Raw genomic sequence first — 25,006 nt, forward strand, 5'->3', positions numbered from 1 at the left:
CAGATCTTTGCAATTGCAAATTGTGCTGTGATAAACACATGCTCCACATACACTCCAATATGTATTGTTTTTTGACTTTTTAATAATGGCCATTCTGGTTGGGGTAAGGTGGCATCTCATAATAATTTCTATTTCCCTGATGATTAGTGATGTGGAGCATTTTTCATACATTTCTTTGCCATTTGTATATCATCTTTTGCAAAATATCTATTCATGTCATTTGCCCACTTTTTGATAGGAGTATTTAGTTTTTCTTGCTGATTTGTTTGAGTTCTTTGTAGATTCTGGATATTAGTCCTTTGTTGGATGCAAACCCATTCTGTGGGTTGTCTATTTACTCTGCTATTATTGTTTTTGTTCGTTTTTTCTGTGCAGAAGCTTTTTAGTTGAACTAAATCCCCTTTGTTGTTGTTGTTGTTGTTGTTATTGCATTTGCTTTTGGGGTTTTAGGCATAAATTATTTGCTTCGGTCAGTGTCCAGAAGAGTTTTCTCTAGTTTTTCTTCTAGAATTTTTATGGTTTCTGGTCTTATATTGAAGTCTTTAATCTATTTTGAGTTGATTTTTCTATGTGGTGAGAGATAGGGATCCAGTTTTATTTTCTTACATATGGCCATTCAGTTTTCCCAGTACAATTTATTGAATAGGGCGCCTTTTGTGTACTTTGTCAAAGATCGGTTGGTTGTAAGTATTTGGATTCATTTCTGGGCTCTTTATTTTTTGTTCCATTGCTCTATGTGTCTATGTTTATACCAGTACCATGCTGTTTGGGTTACTATAGCCATGTAGCATAATTTGAAGTTAGGTAATGTGATGCCTCTGGATTTCTTCTTTTTGCTTAGGATTACTTTGCCTATTCAGGCTCTTTTTTTGGTTCCATGTGAATTTTAGGATTGTTTTCTCTAATTCTATGAGAAATGATGTTGATATTTTGATAGAGATTGCATTGAATATGTGGATTGCTTTGGCACTATGGTCATTTTCATGATATTGATTCTTCCAATCCATGAGCATGAGATGTATTTCCATTTGTTTGTGTCATCCATGATTTCTTTCAGCGGTATTTTGGAGTTGTTGTAGAGATATTTCACCTCCTTGGTTTAGGTATTTTATTTTATATCTTTTGCAGCTGTTGTAAAAGGGATGGATTGACTTCTTTATTTGATTTTAGCTTGGTTGCTGTTGGTGGATAGCAGTGCTACTAATTTGTGTACATTGATTTTGTAACCTGAAACTTTGCTGAATTTGTTTATCAGGTCTAGGATCTTTTGGAAGAGTCTTTAGTGCTTCCTATGTATACAGTCATATCACTGGTGAACAGTGATAGTTTGACTTTCTCTTTTCCAATTTTGATGCCTTTTGTATATTTCTCTTGCCTGGTTCCTCTGGCTAGGACTTCTAGTACTATGTTGAATACAAGTGGTGAAAGTAGGCATCCTTGTATTTTTCCAGTTCTCAGAGGGAATGCTTTCAACTTTTCCTCATTCAGCATGATGTTGGCTGTGGGTCTGTCACATATAGCTTTTATTATTTTGAGGCATGTTCCTTCTATGACTAGTATATTGAGGAATTTTATCAGAAAGAGATGCTGGGTTTTATTGAATGGTTTTTCTGCATCTATTGAGATGATTATATGGTTTTCGTTGTTAATTTTGTTTATATGATAAATCACATTTATTGACTTGCATATGTTGAACTATCCCTGCATCCCTGGGATGAAACCCACTTGATCGTGGTAAATCATCTTTTTGATGCACTATTTGCTAGTATTTTCTTGAGGATTTTGCATCTATGTTCATCAAGGATATTGGTCCATAATTTTCTGTTTTTGGATGTCCCTTCCTGGCTTTGGTATCAGGGTGATATTGGCTTCATAGAATGAGTTAGGAAGGATTTTCTCTTTCTCAATCATTTGGAATAGTTTCAGTATGATTGTACCAATTTTTCTTTGAATGTCTGGTAGAATTTGGCTCTGAATCCATTTGACCCTGGGCTTTTTTGTTGTTGTTGGCTAATTTTTTGTTCCTGATTCTATCTCACTGTTTGGTATTGGTCTGTTCAGGATTTCTATTTTCCCTTATTCAAGCTAAGAGGATTTTATGTTTCCAAGAATTTGTCTATTTCCTCTAGGTTTTCTAATTTGTGTGCAGAGAAGTGTTCATAGTAGTCTCAAATAATCTTTTGTATTTTGTGGTGTTGGTTGTAAAATCCCCATTTTCATTTCTGGTTGAGCTTAAACTAGCTAATGTTTCTATCGATTTTGTTTATCCTGTAGAAGAACCGAGTTTTCATTTAATCAATCATATATATATATATATATGATTGATTAAATATGTATCATATATATCTAGTTTGTTGAGGAATTTTATTAGAAAGGGATGCTGGATTTTATTGACTGCTTTTTCTGCATCTATTGAGATGATTGTATGTTTGTTTCGATTTTATTTTGTTCTTCTCTGATCCTTGTTATTTATTCTGATAACTTTGGTTTGGTTTATACTTGTTTCTCTAGTTCCTTGAGATGCGATATTAGGTTGTCAATTTTTGATTTTTCAGACTTTTTGATGTAGGCATTTAATGTCATAAGCTTTTTCCTTAGAACTGCTTTTGCTGTACCCCAGAGGTTTTGACAAATTGTGTCACTGTTATTATTCATTTTGAAGAACTTTTTAATTTCTATCTTGATTTTATTGTTAACTCCAAAATCACTCAAGAGCAGACTGTATGATTTCCATGTATTTGTACAGTTTGAAGGTTCCTTTGAAATTGATTTCTGGTTTTATTCCACTGTGGCCTCAGAATATATTTGATATGATTTTCATTTTTAAAAATTTATTAACACTTGTTTTGTGCCTATCATATGGTCTATCTTAGAGATTATTTCATGTGTTCATGAGAAGAATGTATATTCTCCAATTCTTGGGTAGAATGTTCTATAAATATCTGTTAGGTGCATTTGTTCTAGGGCACAATTCAAATCCAGTATTTCTTTGTTGACTTTCTGTCTTGATGATCTGTCTAGTGCTGTCAGTGGAGTACTGAAGTCCCCCACTATTATTGTGTTGTTGTCTATCTGTTTTCTGAGGTCTAGTAGTAATTGTCTTATGAATTTGGGAGTTCCAGACTTAGGTCATACATATTTAGAATTGTAATATCTTCTTCTTGTATTGTTTTATCATTATATAATGACGTTCTTTGTCTCTTTTTTAAACGGTTGTTGCTTTAGTTGTTGCTTTAAAGTCTGTTTTATCTGATAGCTACTCTTGTTCACTTTCGATTTGCATTTACATAGAATATCTTTTACCTTGTGTCTGTAAGAATCCCTTAATTGTTAGGTGTGTCTCTTGAAGACAGCAGATATTTGTTCGACCATTTTTTTTATCCATTCTGCTATAATCTGCATCTTTTAAGTGGAGCATTTAGTTCATTTATATTCAACATTAATATTGAGACATGTGGTATTGTTGCAGTCATCATGTTGACTGTTACCTAGTTAATTTATTTTCTTCATTGTGGTATTGTTTTAGAGGTCCTGTGAGTTTTGTGCTTTCAAGAAGTTCTATTCTGGTGGATACTGACATTTTGTTTCAAGATTTAGAATTCCTTTTAGCATTTCTTGTAGGACTAGTCTGGTAGTGCCAAATTCCCTCAGCATTTGCTTGTCTGAAACAGACTTTATTTGTCCTTCATTTATAAAACTTAGTTTTGCTGGATGCAAAATTCCTGGCTGAGAAGTTTGTCTGTTTCAGGAGGCCAAAGATAGAAACCCGATTCCTTGTGGCTTGTAAGGTTTCTGCTGGGAAGTTTGCTGTTAGTCTGATAAGTTTTCTTTTGTAAGTTACCTGTTTTTGTCTCTCTATTCTTGGAATTCTTTCCTTCATGTTGAGTTTGGATAGCCTGATAACTAGACGCCTTGGTGATGTCTTTTTTGCAATGAATCTCCTAGGACTTTTTTCAGCTTGTTGTTTTTGGATGTCTAAATTTCTAGCAAGGGTAGAGCAGTTTTCCTCAATTATTCCCCTAAATAAGTTTTTCAAACACTTTGCTTTTTCTTTTCTTTCAGGAACACCAAACATTGTTAGGTTTGTCCATTTTACATAATCCTATATTTCTTAGAGACTTTGTTCATTTTTTAAAATTCTTTTTTATTTTTGTCTTATTGCATTGTTTCCAAGCCCTTGTCTTCCAGCTCTAAAATTCTTTCTTCTTACTTGGTCTAGTCTATTGTTAAAACTTTCCACTGCATTTTGCAATTCCCTAAATGTGTCTTTCATTTCTAAAAGTTCTAACTGTTTTTTCTTTAAAATCTCTATCACTTTAGAAATTTTTTCATTCATATTCTGAATTGTTTTCTTAATTTCTTTATGTTGGTTTTCACCTTTCTCTTTTATCTCCCTGAGTAACTTCATAATCAACCCTTTGAATTCTTTCTCTGGTATTTCAAAGATTTCATCTTGGTTTAGATCCATTGCTGGAGAGCTGGTGTGATATTTTGGGGATGTTATAAAACCCTGTTTTTCTGGTTTATTCTCATTTAGATCTACTATTTCTTCTAATTATTTTTAAACTTATTTTTTATTCCATAGTGAGGGTTTTTATTTCTTTCTTTCCTCTTGAGGATGTGATTTTAATGTTTATAGTGGATTATAACCTAATTCAGCTCTGAGTGCTTCTAAAAGCCTCTAAAGGTGAAGACTTTGTATGAGTTCCTTGGCTACAGAGTTTTTGTATGATGGCTTTCTCAGATGCTGGCCCTAGTAGTGATGTGCTTGGTGTGTAAGCAGGTTCATTGTCTCCCGTGGGGTTGGAATGGGAGAGGTCTCATGGAGCTTATCTCATTCCCCAGTGGTGTGTATTATTTATTTATTCCAAGTATTTTATTCACTGGGTTGAACAGTTTAGGCCAGTAGGATGTGTCCATGGGTATAAACCAGCTGTGGCAAACACAAGTAGGTAAATGTAATGCTCTGTGGTGGGCAGAGGTCCCAGCCTTGACAGAGGAGGCTGGGGGAGCTCTTAGTGAAATGCACTGAGATCTTTTCAGTGGGAAGGGAAGCAGCCACCTCAGCTGCCCTGCCAGGCCAGCAGGAAAGCAAGCTATCTCTCAATCACACTCTTGACCCACAGTGTTCCAGCTATTCAGATCAGACAGGCACTTCCTTTCATCTGCAGGAATGCTGATTTTCCATGTCGAGAGGGATTATGACACTACCTCTTGTGCAAACCTGAACCTGGAGGACACTCCTGTGGGGATGCAGTCACCCTGAAGCATTTCAGAAAGCCTATCTACAGATGTACTCCCACCCAGCTCCCATGAGAGAAGGCCAACTGTGTCTACAGTGGTGGGCAAGAGTAGAAAAAGTCTTGTTCTGCAAGACCCTTCATGAGCACCAGTGCTGTCTTCCTGTTAGGATAGAGCTGCAAACTTTTCCCACTGAGCTCAGCACTGCACTTGTGCATCTGCTGAAATAAACTTCTTACAAGCCTAAAGTTCTGGGACTCAAGATCTGTCATCTGGATTCTTTTGTCCCACAGGGCGCTTCCTTGATGCAGTGAACTCTCCTTGCCCCTAACAGTAGGAGTCCCAAAGGGCCAGACTATAGTGAATCCTGCTGCTCCTCTGGGTCTAGCCACCCAGTGGGGCTGCCACACTCCAGGCTGGTGCTGGGGAATGGCTGCAAGGAATCCAGTGATGTAACCTATCCTCTAGTCTTTCAGCAGTGGGTTCCAGCACCACTTCTGATGGGACTGGTAGGAGAATGATAGACTCTGAGATTTCTTTGGTTATAAATATCCTTTCTGTGTTGACTTTCTCAAATGCCAGTTGTAGTGGTAATGAACTGGTCATGAAGACAGACTCAGGACCTCCTGGTTAGCCAGGGTGACACAGGAAATGGTGATAGCTGAGATCATACAGAAGTTTTCTCCTTCCTGGGTGCTGTTATTATACCTGCAGGTGTTGTTACTCGGCTTCTAGCCAGGAGGTGGTGTTTGCAAAAGAGCACCAGCTGTGATGGTAGTGGTAGGATTTGTGCTTGTCTTGTTACTTAGGGGAGGTACTCTGGGGTCTCAAACAGTGGGTGGGGCCACAGATCTCCCCCAGATTCCTGTCTTTTGCATTAAGCTACCAGGGTGGGTAGAGGGGCAAAGTTAGTTGGGGGCTGGGTTAGGCAAGTCCACATCAAGCTTGGCCGCTGGGCAGAAGCAGTCACTCCAGTGGGGTTTGGATGGCAGTTTTCTGACCACTGAAGTAATGTTCCAGGGAGGAGTGCAGCTGTCTCTGTTGCAGAGAAGAGTCCACATGGGAGTGGGGAGCAGCAGGCAGCAGTAAGCCCCACCCAGCTTCCACACTCTTGGCAAAGCAGGTCTCACACATGCAGTGTTCCGCTAGCAGCAGCTAGCTCGGTTCCAGGGAGTCTGCACTCAGAACTCAAAACTGCGCCAGGCCTTAAGCCTTCCTCAGCGAGACAGAAACCTTGCCTTTCAGGCCACACTAGTATTGGTCCACGTATGAAGTTGGGGCATCCAGCTCCTATGCTGATGCATACAGTATACTTCCCATTTACCCCTCGGCCCTAGCCAAAGGGCTTCATCTTCACTTGAGATTATGTTGCCAATCTCAGTTGGGAGCTTCTCTCAACCTGTGACCACCACCTGAGTTAGCTGGAAGACTTCTATGAAGTCCCTTGCGATGTAGGATCAGAAATGGCTTCCCTCTATTCCCACTGGTGTCTGGGTGTGCATGCAAAGCACCTCCTGATATTGTTCCTTCTTATATACTCCCCTCACTCACTAATTCACCTCCAGTGCTGGGTAGGGTTAAGGCCTTCCCCTGTGGCCTGGATTGCCAGGTTCCCCAGTGGGAGTGTACAGGCAGTTTCTCCCCGCTCACACTCTAGGGACTTATGGTTTTCTTCCTGAAAAGTGTAGGCTGCAGCCCGCTGTTTCCTTCAAAGGGTCTGTGGTTGTTTTCAGTTTTCCTGTTAAGTTCCTGTGTTGCTTTTTGGAAAAAAAAAAGTTTATAGCATGAATCTCTACACATAATTTTGTCTTTCCAAGTGGAAGTTGTGTGCTAACCATGCCTCCAATACACCATCTTGGAAAAAAACTAAAACAACAACAATAACAACAACAACAAAACCTTATGCTTATTTTATGGATGAAGACAAACTTCGCTGTTTGAAAACATTTGCTGGCTTACCACTGCTTATAGAACAATATCCACATTCCTTGACTTGATGCACAAGCCTTTTCTATTATTTTCTATTTATTCTCTTGTACCCTTACGCTTTAGGCTTCCTCCAATTTGGACTCATTTATTCAGCAAATATTTGTTGAGCACCCACCATGGACAAGGCACCATGTTGTGCATCAGCATAGAGTGGGGAATCAGAGAACTTTCTGTGTCCTTATGGTGTCCACTCCACTGCTAACACTCCCTTTTCCATAAATTCCCTGGGATTGTGTCTTTGTTCTTTTTGTCCACTGCCTGCAGTGTCTTCCCTTCATCCTCTCATGAGAAAATGATCACTCACTCCTTATGGCTATCTCCTCTGAAGTTATTCTTGATTCTTCCTTCCCCATATATTTCTATTGTAATTATCAAATTGTATCTTGTATTCTAGCTAGTTTTGAAAACTCGAAGTAGTCAAAATACTCAACTATAAACACCCCATCAACAGGGATCATATCTTATTCACCTTTTAATTCTTGCTGCCTGGCACAGTGCCTGGCATGGTGTAGGAATGAATAGAGATCATTGGACTGATAAGGGCAATGACACAGTCTTCGGCCTCCTGGTCCAGTGATCGACCTCCTTCACATTTTTTTTTCTCATTTATAGTGAGTAATGTGTCCACCAAGTCCAAGAAAACATCCATTGCCAATGATGTGAAAGTCTTAGAATAGCTTGAATAGAAGTCAATCTGTGAGAGTTTTCTCATGTTCAATGAATCATTTACTGAGAAACATGGGATTAATTTTACTCTCAATTTTTGAGTGTGTTCATTTGTTAATGTTTATTAATATTTTATTTACTTATTTTGATAGGAAACCTTGGTTATTTTAATTTGTGTTTATTTTTATTTTAAGCTTTCAGGGACTGCTTTGAGGAGAATGAAAGTAACGGATTTTCTTTCTAGAGAGTAAGTAAATATTACGTAGAGAATAATTGCTGAAGTGTATTGCTTATGTGTCTGTAAAACGACCTAGCTATGAATGCAGAATGGATCCTTTTCATTTCAAAAACTGTTGATTGAACTTATTTGCTTTTTGATTGTAGTGCTAGCAAAATATATGAATACTAATTACCATGAATTCTATCATTTAAAAAGGTGAGATATTTATTTCTGTTTCATTCTTGCATTGAGCAAAGGTATGTATTTGTATTAGTCAGTTTTCTGCTGGTATAACAGGATACCACAGACTGATTAATTTATGAAGAATAGACGTTTATTCTGCTCATGAGTCTAGAGGCTGGAATGTCCAAGAGCATGGTGCTGGCATCTGCTGAAGGCTTTCTTGCTCCATTATAATATGGCAGAAAGGCAAGTGACTACATGAGACAGAAAGAAAGAGAGGGAGAGACCAAACTCATCATTTTTGTCCTTTTTAGTGTGTTTAATGTCTTAGGAATATTTTTAGCAGGTTCCTACTCCTAAGATAACAAACACACTACCTTAGAAACCTACTCCTAAGATAACAAACATACTGCCATAAAATGGAATTAATCTATTGACCTCTTAAAGGCCCCACTTCTCAACAGTGTTACAATGGCAATTAAATTTCAAGCTGAGGTTTGGAGGAAAGATTCAAGCCATAGCAGTCTTCTTGTTGGGTTTTTCCTTGAAAAAGCCATGGTTGAAAATTTACTTTCAACCCTTTGTCAGATGAGTAGATTGCAAAATTTTTCTCCCATTCTGTAGGTTGCCTGTTCACTCTCATGGTAGTTTCTTTTGCTGTGTAGAAGCTCTTTAGTTTAATTAGATCCCATTTGTCAATTTTGGGACATGAAGTCCTTGCCCATACCTATGTCCTGAATGGCATTGCCTAGGTTTTCTTCTAGGGTTTTTATGGTTTTGGGTCTAATATATAAGTCTTTAATCCATCTTGAATTAATTTTTGTATAAGGTGTAAGGAAGGGATCCAGTTTCAGCTTTCTACATATGGCTAGCCAGTTTTCCCAGGACCATTTATTAAATAGGGAATCCTTGCCCCATTTCTTGTTTTTGTCAGGGTTGTCAAAGATCAGATGGTTGTAGATGTGTGGTATTATTTCTGAGGGCCCTGTTCTGTTCCATTGGTCTATATCTCTGTTTTAGTACCAGTACCATGCTGTTTTGGTTACTGTAGCCTTGTAGTATAATTTGAAGTTAGGTAGTGTGATGCCTCCAGCTTTGTTCTTTTGGCTTAGGAAAGAACTCAAACAAATTTACAAGAAAAAAACAACTCCATCAAAAAGTGGGTGAAGGATATGAACAGACACTTCTCAAAAGAAGATACTTATGCAACCAACAGACACATGAAAAAATGCTCATCATCACTGACCTTCAGAGAAATGCAAATCAAAACCACAATGAGATACCATCTCACACCAGTTAGAATGGCGATCATTAAAAAGTCAGGAAATAACAGGTGCTGGAGAGGATGTGGAGAAATAGGAACACTTTTACATGTTGGTGGGACTGTAAACTAGTTCAACCATTGTGGAAGACAGTGTGGCAATTCCTCAAGGATCTAGAACTAGAAATACCATTTGACCCAGCCATCCCATTAGTGGGTATATACCCAAAGGATTATAAATCATGCTTCTATAAAGACACATGCACACGTATGTTTATTGCAGCACTATTCACAATAGCAAACACTTGGAACCAACCCAAATGTCCATCAATGATAGACTGGATTAAGAAACTGTGGCACATATACACCATGGAATACTATGCAGCCATAAAAAAGGATGAGTTCATGTCCTTTGTAAAGACATGGATGAAGCTGAAAACCATCATTCTCAGCAAACTATCGCAAGGACAGAAAACCAAACACCACATATTCTCACTCATAGGTGGGAATTGATCAATGAGAACACTTGGACATGGGAAGGGGAACATCACGCACCGGGGCCTGTTGTGGGGTTGGGGGAGGGGGAAGGGATAGCATTAGGAGATATATTTAATGTAAATGAGTTAACGGGTGCAGCACACCAACATGGCCCAGGTATACATATGTAACAAACCTGCACACTGTGCACATGTACCCTAGAACTTACAGTATAATAATAATAAAAAAGAAAAACAACAAAAAAGGAAAATTTACTTTCAGATGTTATTTCACTGTGAATTACATGGAAGCTTCTTTACTTCCACATATTTAGAATTTTGGGGATTGAAGCTTAAAACTAAAATCATATCTATATCTATATATCTCTGTATCTATCTATTAATATCTATCTATCACTTATTCTAAAAGAATGAGAAGCAGTAGAATGTGTCCTGTTTATTTTTGGCTATAGTGTATGGTTGAATTTGTTCACCAAGTTTTGTTTTATAATCTAGAATTTTGATATAACTCAGTGTTTCTAATTTTTGAGAAATGACAGAAAATGGAATAGATTTCAAAATAGTGGAGCAAATTTCTGGGCAAACTTGATTCTTTCACAAATGAAAAAGGAGTCAGTAGAAGCAGGGAGAAGGTAACTGTCATGGCCTCCATATTCTCCATAGACGGGTCTGCTACTAGGAGGACATGTCAGGTTTATGAGAACCAAATATCTGTTATGTCAAGGAAGTTGACATTGAAGACTGAGTGCTTTTTACTACAGGCCGAGAAACAGGCTTCTTGGAACTTTCAAGAACTACCCTTCTTGTTATAGAATGTAAAAATAACCACTTCTCCAATAAGTGACAATTCTCCCTGTGTCCCTGTGTCCCTGTGAAGAAACTGCCTCAGACTATTGTAAGGCCTTATTGCTCCAGTCTCCTCTCATCATCATCTTCTTGGTCATTTTCTTCCACTCACCAATGTCTCCTCAGGCTCCTTGTTGTCATCACCTTCTTGGTTATTTGAAGCTTCAGCTTAGCTGTCTCCTCCAAGAAGCCTTCCCTGAGTGGTAGGGCTCCTAGGTACCCCTGCAGCACTCTGCACTCTGAGTGCAGAAGTGGTGGCACTGTGGCATAACTGCCTTACTTCTAAACTGTTTCCCACACTGCTCTGTCACGACAGAGAACATGCTTCTTTTCTCTATGACTTTATCTTCAGCCCCAGTGTAGTGCCTGGTAAAAGGCAGGCGCTCAACATATGTGCACTGAATGAAGCAATGAATGAATCATTGAATGTTTTCTTTCGCATATTATTTCCTTCATTTTCTCTTTAGCTCCTCATTGTGAAAATAAATAGAGAGTCCTTCACTTCTTATGCAGGCAGAGGAACCATTCTGCGGGGAGACCATTCATATTTAACACATATAGTTGTAATTGCTTATGGTAAAAATTTAAGTGCAACACAGTTCCACCATTTTGTCATCTTATTTTAATGTAAGAACAGAGCCTATTGGAAAGAAGACATTCACATAAAAATCTGGCATCTATTTTCCAAGTGCCAGAGATGAAGCCTTCATATAACCTTAGCTTAGCTTTTTATATACCAATGAAGTTATTTTTATCATCTGGTTTGGATTATTACTGGGTTGGAAACAGCTTACTATACTTAGCCATCTATCAATAAATGCAATCACCAGCTGTGATAAATTAGGATTATAGAAGACTTAGGTGGGAATTTCAAAAAATGGTTCCCATTTCTGTATCTTCACTGTACTTTAATCAGCTGGCTTTGTGGCTGACAATTGGACATTACAAACCATTTGCCCTAATCTAAAAGCAACAATTTCTCAAATATGGGAAAACTTATATCAGAATCTCTTGGGATTCTTATTGATAGTGGGGATTTCTGTCTCTGTCTCAGAAATCCTAACTCAGAATCTTGGAAATACAGCTTAGGAATCTGCATTTTAAGTAAGCATATGTAACAGAAACTGTCAGTGCTCCATCCAGATCCTCATGAATCCTTTAAACTGCTTCTGTGTCCAGCCCCTGACTTTTTGATGTGCTTTTACAATGGACTCTACCTGCCACTTGTCTTCAGCATGAGGGTTGGGGTTGGGAGGAATGTCTGGGAGTTTATCAGCTTCCCATCTCCCTTTTGGCCAACACTAACTGGTGCTGAAGTTTGAAAGTCCTCACCTTAAATAGGAGAAAATATCAGAGGCATAACTTATACTCCAGATATTCCTAAAGGATCAGGCTGAAGATACTCCTATGCCACTTTACCCAAATCATATCCTTGCTTGTCAGATTTCTTAGAGACAAAGGCGAATGCTGAGATTTTTGTTTATGTGATTTGTTGAGGGAGTTCTCTCAGGATGTGGTTTTGGCCAGAGACTTGCGTCAGCCTGGCTCTATGACAGAGCTCGGGAGGATTAATAACCCCATAGAGTTGGTCTCGGCTCAGTGAGTCATTGCTCATTGTTAGTTGGGGGACAGGGCTGGGCTGGGGAGTGAGGCATATCTTCTTAGGTGAGATTGCTTTCATTAGGTTGAGGGCAGCTGTGAGTCACTGGCAGCTAACACTCAAACACACACACTCACAGCAGCTGGCTTGTGAAGCAGAATTGAGTGGGCCACTGTGGGTTAATTTTATGTGTCATGTTGGCTAGGCTATGATGCCCAGATATTTGGTCAAACACCACTCTTTGCAGTGATGTTACCGTGAAGGTAGCTTTTATGTGTGATTAATCAGTGAACTTTGAATAAAGCAGATTATCCTTCACAATGTGAATGAGTCTTTTCCAGCCAGTTGAAGGCCTTAAGCGAAAATACCAAGGTCTTCTGAGGAAGAAGGAATTCTGCCTCTGGACTGTCTTCAGACTTGAGATGGAAACATCAACTCTTCCCTGGGTCTCCAGCCTGCTAGCATGCCCAGAGAATTTTGGATTTGCTAGACCAACAATCTCGTGAGCTAATTCCTTAAAACAAATCCCTCTCTCACTCTTTGTGTATACACACACACCCTGTTCGTTCTGTTCCTGTTGAAGAACCCTGAATGATACAGCCACCAACAGCATCTACTACACTTAATTTTTTTCCTCTCCCATATCCTATTTTTCCACTCCTTTACTAGTTCATCCTAGAAGTATTCCTTTAATAAATTACTTGCATGTAAATCCTTGTTTCAGGGTATGTCTCTAGAAAACCTGATCCAGGAAAGCATGCTTAGTAATTCCTTTTTTTTTTTTTTAAGTTTTATTTTATGTTCAGAGGTACATGTGCAGGTTTGTTATATAGGTAAACTTGTGTTATAAGGGTTTGTTGTACAGATTTCATCACCCAGGGATTAAACCTAGTATCTATTAGATATTTTTCCTAATTCTCTCCTTCCTCCTACCCTCCACCCTCTGATAGGTCCCAGTATCTGTTGTTCCCCTCTGTGTGTCCATGTGTTCTCATAATTTAGCTCCCACTTATAAGTGAGAACATGCGGTATTTGGTTTTCTGTTCCTGTGTTAGTTTGCTAAGGATAATGGTCTCCAGTTCCATACATGTCCCTGCAAAGAACATGATCTCATTCTTTTTTACAGTTGCGCTGTATTATATGCTGTATATATACCATATTTTCTTTATCCAGTCTACCATTGATGGGTATTTAGGTTGATTACATGTCTTTGCTATTGTGAATAGTGCTGCAATGAACATATGTGTGCATGTGTCTTTATGACAGAATGATTTATATTCCTTTGGGTATATACCCAGTAATGGGATTGCTGGGTAAAATGGTAGCTCTGTTTTTAGCTCTTTGAGGAATTGCCACACTGTTTTCCACAATGGTTGAATAAATTTACACTCCCACCAACAGTGTTATAAGCATTCCTTTTTCTCTGCAACCTTGCCAGCACCTGTTATTTTCTGACCTTTTAATAATAGCTATTTGCTATTTGGACTGGTGTGAGATGGTATCTCATTGTGGTTTTGATTTGCATTTCTCTAATGATTAGTGATGTTGAGCTTTTGTTCATATGCTTATTAGCTGCATGTATGTCTTCTTTTAAAAAATGTCAGTTCATATCCTTTGCCCATTTTTTAATGGGATTTTTTTTTTCTTATAAATTTGTTTAAGTTCCCTTTAGATGCTGGATATTATACCTTTGTCAGATGAATAGTTTGCAAAGTTTTTCTCCCATCCTGTAGGTTGCCTGTTTACTCTGTTGATAGTTTCTTTTGATGTCAGAAGCTCTTTAATTTAATTAGATCCCATTTGTCAATTTTTGCTTTTGTTGCGATTGCTTTAAGCATCTTTGTCAAGAAATCTTTGCCCGTTCCTATGTCCAGAATGGTATTGCCTAGGTTGTCTTCCAGGTTTTTTAGTTTTGTGTTTTACATTTAAGTTTTCAATTCATCCTGAGTTAATTTTTGTATATGGCATAAGGAAGGGGTCCAGTTTCAATCTTCTGCATATGGCTAGCCTGTTATCCCAGCACCATTTTATCAAATAGGGAGTCCTTTCCTCATTGCTTGTTTTTGTCAGTTTTGTCAAAGATCAGATGGTTGTAGGTGTGTGGCCTTATTTATGGGCCCTATACTCTGTGACACTGCTCAATAGTCTGTTTTTGTACCAGTACCATGCTGCTTTGGTTACTGCGATCCTGTAGTATAGTTTAAAGTCACATAGCATGATGCTTCCAGCTTTGTTCTTTTTGTTTAGGATTGCTTTGGCTATTTGGGCACTTTTTTGGTTCCGTATGAGTTTTAAAATAGTTTTTTTCCTAGTTCTGTGAAGAATATCATTGGTAGTTTGATAGGAATGACATTGAATCTGTAGGTTGCATTGGGAAATATGGCCATTTTAACAAGATTGATTCTTGCTATCCATGAGCATGGAATATTTTTCCATTTGTTTGTGTCATTTCCAATTTCTTTGAACAGTGTTTTGCAGTTCTCCTTGTAGAGATCTTTCACCTTCTTGGTTAGCTGTATTCCTAGGTATTTCATTCTTTTTGTGGTAATTGTGAATGAGATTGCATTCCTGATTTGGCTCTCAGTTTGACTGTTGTTGGTATACAAGAATGCTAATGGTTTTTGCATATTGATTTGATATTCTGAAACTTTGCTGAAGGTTATTAGCGTAGAAGCTTTTAGGCTGAGATGATGGGCTTTTCTGGATGTAGGATCATGTCATCTGCAAACAGGGATAGTCTGACTTCCTTGACTTTATTTCTTTCTCTTGCCTGATTTCTCTGGCCAGGACTTCCAGTACTATGTTGAATAGGAGTGGTGAGAAAGGGCATACTCATATTATGCCAGTTTTCAAGGGGAATGCTTCCAGCTTTTTCCCATTCAGTATGATGTTGGCTGGGGTTTGTCAGAGATGGCTCTCATTATTTTGAGGTATGTTCCTTCAATATCTAGTTTATTGAGAGTTTTTAATGTGAAGTCGTGCTGAATTTTATCAAAAGTCTCTACATGTTTTGAGATAATCATGTGATTTTTGTCTTCAGTTTTATTTAAATGATGATTCACCTTTATTGACCTGCATAGGTTGAACCAACCTTATATCCCAGGGATAAAGCATAGTTGACTACAATAAGCTGTTAGATGTGCTGCTGGATTTGATTTGTTTTGCATCTATGTTCATCAAGAATATTGGTGTGAAGTTTTCTTTTTGTGTGTGTCTCTGCCAGGTTTTGGTATCAGGATGATGCTGGCCTCATAGAATGAATTAGGGAGGAGTTCCCTGCTCCTTAATATTTTGGAGTAGTCTCAGTAGGAATGGTCCCATCTCTTTGTACATCAGGTAGAATCTGGCTGTGAATCTGTCTGGTCCTAGGCCTTTTTTTTTTTTGGTTGGTAAACTATTTATTACTGATTCAATTTTGGAGCCCATTATTGGTCTGTTTAGGGATTCAGTTTCTTTCTGGCTCAGTCTTGGGAGAGTTTATGTGTTTAGGAATTTATCAATTTCATCTAGATCTTCTAGTTTGTGTGCCTAGAGGTATTGATAATAGTCTCTGATGGTTAGTTGTATTTCTGTGGAGTCAGTGGCAGTATCCCCTTTGTCATTTCTAATTGTGTCTGTTTAGATCTTCTCTCTTTTCTTCTTTATTAGTCTAGTTAGTGGTCTATTTTATTATTATTTTTAAAGAAACCAACTCCTGAGTTTGTGGATCTTTTGATTTGTGTGTGTGTGTGTGTGTGTCTCAATCTCTTTCAATTCAGCTCTGATTTTGATTATTTCTTGTCTTCCGTTAGCTTTGGGGTTGGTTTGCTCTTGGTTCTCTAGTTACAGTATGTGCCGTATGGTAATGAGGAAAACATATAATCTGTTGTTTTTGGGTGGAGAGTTCTGTAGCTGTCTATGAGGTCCATTTGATCCAGTGCTGAGTTCAGGTCCTGAATATCATTGTTAATTTTCTGCCTCAATGCTCTAATACTGTCAGTGGTGCATTGAAGTCCTCCACTATTTTTTTTTTCTTTCATCTATGTTTCTTTGAAGGTCTCTAAGAACTTGCTTTATAAATCTTTGTGCTCCTGCATTGGGTGAATATATATTTAGCATAGTTAGGTCTTCTTGTTGAATTCAACCTTTTACCATTATGTAATGCCCTTCTTTGTCTTTTTTGATCTTTGTCGGTTTAAAGTCTGTTTTGTCTGAAATTATGATTGCAACCTCTGCTTTTTCTGTTTTCCATTTGCTTGGTAGATTTTTCTCCATTCCTTTATTTTAAGTCTATAGGTGTCATTGCATGTGGGATGAGTCTCTTGAAGACAGTATATCAATGGGTTTTGGTTCTTTATCCAGCTTGCCATTCTGTGTCTTTTAATTGGGAGCACTTAGCCCATTTACATTCAAGGTTAGTAGTGATATGTGTGAATTTGATCCTATGATCATGATGTCAGCTGGATATTATACAGACTTGTTTAGGTGGTTGCTTTATAGTGTCACTGGTCTGTGTACTTAAGTGTGTTTTTGCAGTGGCTGATAATAGTCTTTTCTGTCCATATTTAGGGCTTCCTTCAGGAACCCTTGTAAGGCAAGTCTGGTGGTAATGAAATCCCTTAGCATTTGTTTGTCTGAAAAGGATCTTATTTCTCATTTTCTTATGAAGTTTAGTTTGGCCAGATATAAAATTCTTGGTTGGAATTCCTTTTCTTTAAGAATGTTGAATATTGGCTGTGAATCTCTCCTGGCTGGTAGTGTTTCTGCTGAGAAGTCTGCTATTTGCCTGATGGGCTTCCCTTTGTAAATGACCTGCCCTTTCTCTCTGGCTGTCTTTAATATTTTTTAATTCATTCCAACCTTGGAGAATCTGATGATTATGTGTCTTGAGGATGATTTTCTTGTGCAGTATCTTACTGAGGTTTTCTGCATTTCCTCAATTGGAATGTTGGCTTCTCTAGCTAGATTGGGGAAGTTCTCATGGACAATATTCTGAAATATGTTTTTCAAGTTGCTTATAGTCTCATCTCTTTCAGGGACAACAATAAGTCATAGATTTCATCTTTTTACATAATCCCATATTCCTCAGAGGTTTTGTTTTTTCCTTTTCATTCTCTTTTCTCTATTCTTGCCTGCATGTCTTATTTCAGAAAACGGGTCTGAGCTTTGAGATTCTTTTCTCAACTTGGTTAGTCTGCTATTAATACTTGTGATTACATTATGAAATTCTTTCAGTGGGTTTTTCAGCTCAGTCAGGTCAGTTATATTCTTTTCTACACTGGCTATTTTGTTTGTCAGCTCTTGTATCGTTTTATTGTGATTCTCAACTTTCTTAGATTAGGTTCAGTGTACCCCTGCCTCTCAAAGGCCTTAATTCCTATCCATATTCTGAATTCTATTTCTGTCATTTTAGCTATCTCAGCCTGGTTCAGAACACTTGCTGGAGAGATAGTGTGGTTGTTTGGAGGAAAGAAGGCACTTTGGCTTTTTGAGTTGTTAGAGTTCTTGCACTGGTTCTTCCTCATCTTTGTGGGCTGATGTTTCTTCAGTCTTTGAAGTTAGTGACATTCGAATGGATTTTTTCCTTCTATACTATTTGATGACTTTGAGTGTTTAATTGTGGTATATGCGGGGGGAGTGTTAAGCCAGCTGGCTTCACTTCTGGAAAATTTTATGGGGCCAACACTCAGCTCCCAACTCCTGGATGGCATGCTCTAATTCTGTTTTTTTTTTTTCTTATTGGGCCCTGACTTTGTTCTCTGGCTACTTGAGGCTAGAAATCCACTGTACTGTGAGGGGGCAGAGGTGCTCCCAGACCACTAGTCACTATACTCTTATGGGTGGTGGCAGCCCAAGCATTTCGTAGTGTGGTGGCAGTGGGTCTGTCCTTGTTCCCACGTGTCAGCAGCAGCAGCAGCAGCAGCAGCAGCGGCAGCATGGCGGGATGCATGTTTGTCAGTTGTGGCATGTTGCTAGTGGGTGCCTGGGTACCTCCCTCCCTGTGAGTGTTCACCACAGTGGTGGAGGCAGTGCAGCTGGGAGTGGGGTGCTGGGCCCCTGCTGACAACTGTCATGCTGGTGGTGGTATTAGCCAGGAACAGGGTGCTGCTAGACCAGGTCTGTGTGTGCTCTCTGTGTATGGCAGACAGTTGTGGTTGCTCGAGGAAAGGCAGGGTCTGCTGTTCTCTGTGCCAACTTTCACTCCTGGAGCAGTGTTTGTGCTACAGCAGGTGCTGGTGGAGGTAGGGCCGGCTCCCTCTGTGCCTAACTAGGCTCTGACTGCAATGGTGATCTGGCAGGTGGACAGGGGTGGCGTGCACTCCCACTGCAGCAGTGGAAGGACACTAGCGGGACAAGGAAGACGAAACCTGCCTGTGCACACATGTGCCAGCAAAGTGATTTGGGGGTTACTGTGAGCCCAGCAGAAAACTGCAGTGTGGGGAGGCAGCAGGCAAACTGGTGCATGGCCATGGGGGCCACCTCGCTGGAGCTCTCTGCCAGTGAGGCACAGTCTGCCTGTGCAGGAAATATGATGTGGGTCTGCAGGACACCCAAGGCTGCCCTGCAAGCAGGCATGGCCACAGCATGCCTGATCATACTTATCCATGCTAAAATCTGAGAAACACTGCTTTAAAGGTTGTATCGAGTAGTTACTACTCAGGAACACAACTGCCCCCAAACTTCAGTGACCTAAAGAAATAATCTGTATTGTTTTTCATGAGGTTTTAGGTCAACTGGTTATATGATCTAGACTGGGCTCAAAGGAAGGGGAGGGTGGCTTTGCCTAAGATCTCTCATTTTCTCCGTGGATCTGCAGACTAGCCCAGGAATGTTCTTCTTATGGTAATAATGGTAGAGAGATAAGAAAGCAGGTAGAAATATGCAGCCTTTTTCCTGTTCAGAGAAAAGTGGGGACTCACAAACCTTTTCACAACCTGAGCACAGTCTATCTCTTTGAGTTCAGGCTGGTGGTGCTTCTACCAACACATTTCTCTATACGTTTGTGGGTTTTCTATGTATTTCATTTGCATTCACACTATGTGACAGAGGCCATACCAACAATTTTTTTAGTTAGTTTTACCTCTCTAGACTTAATTACTCCTATTTTGGGCATGACTGGTTGCTGTGGGATCATCCTCCCTTAGCTTTATGGAAGCCCTTCTGTGCAGCTGAGAAAATGCCTTATTTCTGACAGATGTCTTAAGGGATATACAATCAAACTCTTACTTTAATCTTTACTTTGAGGGCATGTCTTACTGCAGCTCCCTTAATCTTTGTCCCCAGGAATTATCTTAATTTGAGAATATTTTACTGGTTGAAAAGTCTAAATATGAGAATGCATTTTACTTTGCAGAGTAACAGCTTCCTGCATTTCTGAGCCATGTTCCCTCTCAGTTCTGTTTGCAAATTTGCTAGTTCATGCTTGAGTTCATCTCTCTCTTATAGTAACTTTTGATCATAGATAGCTAAAAACAAGCTGATGCTTCTGATATTCTGTCTGAAGATTTACTTGGACAAATTCAGAAGTTTATTAAATACATTTTCTATCTTCGAAGTTACCATAAATGACAGTTCAACCAAATAATTCACATCTATTTAATGCAAGCCTCCTGTAAGTTTTCTTACTATGTCTCTAGCCTCTATAAGTTTTCTCACCATTTTCCCAGCTTTCTTTAACACTTTTCTTGCCATTTTCTCATTCTCATGCACCATCTAGTTCTAAAGCCAGTGTCTCATAATTTAAGTTTTTGTTACAGCAGCATCCACTTTCCAGCACCAATTTCTGTATCACTTCACTATTGCTATAACAAACTATCCCTAAACTCAATGCCTAAAATAACAATCAGGCCAGGCACGGTGGCTCACGTCTGTAATCCCAGCACGTTGGGAGGCTGACCGAGGCAGGTGGATCGCTTGAGCCTGGGAGTTCAAGACCAGCTTGAGCAACATGGGGAAACCACGTCTCTACAACAAATACAAAAATCAGCTGGGCTGGTGGTGCATGCCTGTAGTCCAAGCTACTAAAGATGGTGAGGTGGTAGGATCACCTGAACCGAGAAGTCAAGGTTGCAGTGAGCTATCAAAGTGCCACTGCACTCCAGCCTGGATGACAGAGCAAGACCTCCTTCTCAAGAAATAAAATAAAACAAAATAAATGCAGTCATTTATTATGTTTTAATAGCAGATGGCTCTGATCTACAGGATAAGAGAATGGATACAGAGGGGTGTGTAGTATTGCTATTAACACAATCGACCACAAAGATTAAGACTTTTTACCTTAGAGTGGTAGAGAATATGTTTTTATTTGTCTGTTGGATAATGATATTATTTTCTCTTCACACTTAAAAAATGCTTTGATAAAACTGTACTGTTTTCTTCCAAAAAAAATCAATAACAGGTTTTCAAGTCTGCAAAAAAATCAGTAAATGAAGGAAGCTGCCACTTTAAAGTTGCAAATCCAAGTTTGAAGCAACCAAGATTTCTACAAGCTCTCACTTCAAAGGGTAGAGAACCGAGCAGAGCAGCTTGATAGAAGAAAATCTTCTCTTTACTGGCAGAGTCACTCTAGGAGCCAATATATTTTCTGTCTTCCAAGGCCCATGGAAGGAACATATAGAGCTTTGAAGTCAGTTGAACTCAAGTCTTTGGGGAAAATTACTCAATAAGGCAGAGGGTGAGAATGCAAAAACTGGACATGGTGGGAAGAGCTGCAGACCAGTATGACCTTAGGACCTGGGGCACTGGAGCACTTCTGTATGCCTGCAGGGAGCCTGCAGTTTGCCACTTTCTGCTGTGACTTTATTTTGACAGTACTTATCAAAGGTACATTCTCTTGTTTAGGTATATCTCCTCTACATACAGGGCTCTTCCTTGCTTCCCCTTACAAAGGCTGTTTCTCTCATTGAAATTAGCATTTAATTACTCTTTCATTCAACAAACATCTGAGCGAGTGAAAGAATGTCTGTTGAGGACTCCATCCTTTGGTGCTTTGTGAAAAAGAAAGGGAAGGTTGGGTTCATAATAGCAAGAAGCGTAATAAGTATAATCTACATGACTGAATTAAAAAATCTTGCCCTGCATATTAATTTTGTAAATACGGTAATCAGCTAATATTTGCATACTATGAAATGTTTTTACCAACATATGACTGAAAAACAAATATGCTCCATTCTTTGTAATGTAGTGAATTAGGGAAGACTAATTGCTGCAGCAAAACTTCCCCAAACTCAGGGGTTTAACATGATCAAAATTTATTTCTTACTCATAACAGAGTCTCATGTGGGTGGGAGACACTACTCCAGGAGGTCATTCAAGAATCTGGGCTCCTTCCATCTCGATGCTTCCCCATATTATATTATATATTTCCTTGTAGTTCACCCTATTCACCTATCTGATGGTGACAAAGAACATGATGGTTTTAAAATGAGCACATATTATTTGTGGTGTTTCTATGTGTGCATACCTCATACGCACTTGAGGAAATTGAACCTTATTTCCTTGCCTTTTAGTGTCGATTACTTAGTGACTTGCCTCTACTGAATAGAAAAAAAGTGGAAGAAAAATCTTTGGAGACTAGATCCTAAAAAGCTTCCTGCTTTCTCTCTCTCTTTCTCTCTCTCTCTCTCTCTCTCTCTCTCTCTCCCCCCCCCCACCCTCTTTGTTTCAGGTTGCTAACTTTGGAGGAAGCCAGCTGCCATGTCACAAGAAGATTCAGGAAGCCATGTGGGGAGGCCCACATCATGAGGAACTGAGGTCTTTGCCAATTACCAGCAAGGAAATGAGGCCTTCTTCCAACAGCCATGTGAGTATCCTACCTTGGAAGTGGACCCTCTAATTTCAATCAGCCTTCAAACAACTGCAGCCCCAGTTGATGACTTGACTGCAACCTTAGGAGAAACCCTGAGTCAAAAACATTTAGGAAAAACACTCCCAGATTCCTATTGGAAATTGTGTAAGATAATAAATATTTATTGTTTTAAGCTGCTAAATGTTAGGGTGATTTGTTATATAAAAGTAGATAACTAATACAGAGAATGAAGTATTACATTTGGGAGGATTTTATGATTCAGGGCCTGCAAGAAGCCTAACCTGCTTCCTACTCCATTGTACTGATGAGAGCTGAGGCACATAGTCACACCGAAGAAGCGAACTGTAAGAGCAGCTGGGAAATACAGTCTCGTCAAGTGCCCACGAGGAAGGAAACAGTTTGATAAATAGCTGGCCAGTCTTGGCCACATTCAGTGAATTTATATTTGGGAATGTTTGGACCACAAGAAGCTGGTGACTGTTTATTCCAATTCAGACAAGATTCTTAGAGGAAATAGGTAAAGTCTTTGATATAGTCTGTCTTTGAGAATGATGCCAAAAATGGCTGGAGTTTGTCTATGGCTTTGGTTTGTCTAATTTAGTAATGCTGTCATAACAACAACAGCAGCAGCAGCAGCACTACCAACAACTAACATTCACTGAACACCCAGGCATTGTAAGAAGCATTCAATTAATCATCACAACAACAGAGTGAGGTAGGTACAATTGTCTCAGTTTTACAAATGGGGACAATGAGACACAGAGAGGTTAAACAACATGTTCAATGTCTCAGAAACATCTGTGTAAGCCAGGGATCCTGCTCTTTAGCCTAAGTCTGTATTTCTTTAGGGCACTGGATTTACTCACCTGTAAGAAAATCAGCAGGGTTAGCAGAGTGTTGAAAGCAGAGATTTAGCTGCTCCAGGCCTCTTTTCAGTGGATGGTGCAGGAGGAGCCCTGACCTGCCCTCCAGTGTGGAGAAATGTGGGTTGGGGATGCCCTTCACTGTGGGAAGTACCTTGAAGATGCTTTAGGCACAGGTGTCATCCTACAAGAGGTAGGAATACATAAGGTAGAGCAGTAAAACTCCAATTTGGCTAAATAAATTTATGTTTGTTTTTCTTTAGCACAACTCTAGATAGGTGTGCTTCAGTTTCTTCTTCTGTATACTAGAAATAAAAATGCCTACATATGGGCTTGTTATATGACAAGCTTGAATGACATGATATATGCAAAAACATCTGGAATATTTCTGGGTCTAAAACCAAAATTTTTTTGGGGGTATACCAATGCCATTATATTCTAGAGAATAGAGGCCATATCTTATTTGTCATTATATCCTAAGTGCCTTGCACAGTATCTTGCACAAAGTGATTGCACAATACTTTTTTGATGAAGGTATACATGAATAAATGATACAATCATTTCTTTTTCATTCTTTTTGGGAAGGAGGAGCACAGTCTGAGATGTGCAGTCTAATCATCATCTGTTCCATTTGGGGGCTGCTTAAGAGTTCAAAAAGTGCTTCCACAAACAATATCCTATGCCAGTGTCCCATCAGGACATCACCTTTGCCTGCTCCTGGAGCAGTGGGAGGCAACCTTATTAAAGTATTTTGTCCAATTCAAGATGGAATAAAGTCTAACAAACTTAGTGAGTGCTCAGAGGAGAGCAATAAAAATGGATTAAATAGACCTTCTAAAGAAAGGTTAAGAGAATTGAGATTACTTCAGCTACAGCGGCTGATGGAGGGAATAATAAATTCTCAAGAAACAAAAGAATATCTTGCAAAACTTGGTGGTTAGCAGTGGGTTGTCTCCTTGGAGGGCAGAAGAGAAAGAAGTTTGATGACTTTCCTGTTTGACGTTAACAAGCAGCCTCTCTTGCCCTCTCTACCCATGGAATTGTAGCAGTCACTTGTTCTCTGAAAATTCTTTATTGCATTAGGACATCCTCTCCAAAGTGTTGTGCCTCTCAGTACTGTGAGGTCACTGGGGCAAAGCAGAAAAAAGACTTATTAACTAAAAGGTTAGAATGTATTCATCTCTTGACTTGGCACTTTGAAAGGAGAGGACCATGAACCCAATTAACCAGAGGCTCCAAAGACGTTTATAGACCTCCCTTCTTTGACTTCCTAAGACTTCTAAGGTAGAATTCTTATAAATCTGCTACATTCCATAATATGTGAGTGAACAGCATACTCCCTTTACTCTTGCTCAATTACCCCATAAACTTTATGGATATGGGAAGGTTTCCTGGGAGAATGAGAGCTTGGAAATGGGTATTAGCAGTGCCACTAAATCTATGGCGTTACTTGCTGAGCCCTAAAGTTAACTTACATTATCTTTATATAGCTTGTAACCTAACAGATGTTTATTGAGTGCTTTCTATGTGCCAGGCATTGTGGTAAGCACAAGGTATACAATGATGAAGTGTATGTATGTGGCCCTTGCCAATATAAGGCCCTAACACAGGACCTACAGGCCAGTGAGGGATACAGACAGATCAAGAGGCAACCAAAATATAGTGAGATATGTGCTATATAAGATCATAACAGAAACCAACCCAACCCAGAGTTAAGGGGTCAGGGAAAGCTTTTTGGATAATATGATGCCTAAGTGATCCATGAAAGATGAATAAACATTATCAATTATCATTAATTCCTTATTTGGCCACACTATTAGTTTAGATATCTCTTATTTTGGAAATAGATGTCA

Source organism: Mandrillus leucophaeus, unplaced genomic scaffold, assembly GCF_000951045.1.
Source record: "Mandrillus leucophaeus isolate KB7577 unplaced genomic scaffold, Mleu.le_1.0 Scaffold721, whole genome shotgun sequence".
NCBI lineage: Eukaryota > Metazoa > Chordata > Mammalia > Primates > Cercopithecidae > Mandrillus > Mandrillus leucophaeus.